Source organism: Alligator sinensis, unplaced genomic scaffold (assembly GCF_000455745.1).
Source record: "Alligator sinensis unplaced genomic scaffold, ASM45574v1 scaffold307_1, whole genome shotgun sequence".
Taxonomy (NCBI): domain Eukaryota; kingdom Metazoa; phylum Chordata; order Crocodylia; family Alligatoridae; genus Alligator; species Alligator sinensis.
Genome location: NW_005842115.1, coordinates 806,112 through 807,655, shown reverse-complemented (window position 1 = coordinate 807,655; position 1,544 = coordinate 806,112). Strand labels below are relative to the sequence as shown.

The 1,544-nt window shown below is 44.6% G+C and overlaps 1 protein-coding gene across 11 annotated transcripts in view; it reads right to left on the bottom strand.

Moving 5' to 3' along the window:
- The window catches only part of FAM49B (family with sequence similarity 49 member B), a 137,024-nt gene that overhangs the window by 50,810 nt on the left and 84,670 nt on the right, over positions 1-1,544 (bottom strand). The window lies entirely within an intron of this gene.

The following is a 1,544-nucleotide window of genomic DNA, read 5'->3' as shown; positions in this document are numbered from 1 at the left end:
AGGAAAAAAGGGGGGGGGGGGGGGGGGGGGAAGAAGAGTAACTCATTTCTAATCTGGCCCCTGGGAAGAAAGGGGTGTGACTCGGCCCTGATTCATCTGGGCAGGGGGAAGGGGATGTGGTCCCAGCAGCATGGCCTGGCCCCAATCTGGTTGTGCTATGAGAGGGGGCATGAGAATTTGGCAATGGGGAAGGGTAACTGCTCCTGTGCTGCCAAATTTCCCAACCCGTGGAGAGCCCCATGGGTCAGATGCAATGGCTCCACAGGTCAGAGGTTGAGCACCCCAGTCTACGGTATTTTCCCTGAGATCGGAACAGGCTCAGAAGTGCAAGTAGGAGGGAGAGGAAACAGAAGCCACAAAGTGGGCTAGACCTCCATACGAATACTCATCACTGGTCAGGGCCTACAGATAGCACAAACCAACAAAAACTGATGGCTTCAGAACATTTTCTAAAAAGTTTCTCATTCTTTTCTCTCTCTCCCTCCATGTGTGCGCATGCGCGCACACACACACACACACACACCCCCTCCCATCAAACACACAACACTTGGATGTACCTGCAGTACTTTCAAAAGGTCATTCATGTATGCTTAATGCTGTGTTAAGAAAAGGGGTCACAAACAGGTGCCAGGGTATCATGGTAACTCTTTTTCTTTCCTTTAACACTTTCCTTAAAAAACTAACTTGTTCTAGTCCTTACACTTGCAGACATTCTCAAAATTTTAAAGCAAAGCAAAACACTGAGGTCCCTTCTAATAAATTCATCACTGAATTAGAACTTAGCCTGAGGAGCAACGATCATGACCCCATTACATTCAATAGTCACGAAGAGGATGGTCCTGTCCAAAGCCAATCCAACCCACACAGAGACACACCCCCTTCAAAAGACTATTTTCCTAAAGCACTGAGTCAAACTGATCAAGAGGGAAAAAAAAAAAAAAATAGAAAAAATGAAAGAAAACCGATGTTCTTTAAAGACAAGTTTTAAATTTAGGAAACATCACTGTTCTACATTATTGAAGAACAATTTTGTCTAAGACCCCATGCAGGTTCATTGGTGAAGGTAGAAATTAGTAATATATAACAAATACGGGAAAAAGGAAAGATACAGTAATCAAAGTTAGACACGTAGAAAACAGATAATGGAAGTTAAGAGACATCAAGGAAAACTTACAGCTGGCAGGGCCAAGGCAATCATTTTTATGGAAATGGGCCTCAAAACGAAACCCGCCATGTTCTCCGAGATGATAAATTTGTTTAACAAAAGATAACCACATAAAACGTACTATACCCATGGGGCTTGACCCTTCCAACATGTGAGCCAGATACAGCACATGGGGTCAGCCTTGTGCACCAGATGAGGAGCATGGACCAACCAAGCACACACTGGAGCTGTGCGCCAGCCCATTCAAGTGCTCGTGGGGCTCCCTACGAGTTCAAGTAGGCCTAGTTTAGCTACCTGAGAACTACTACATTTAATGGTAGAACTGAAAGAGCTGCCAGGCTTGATACAAATCTGAAGGAAATTCAGACATTGCATTATA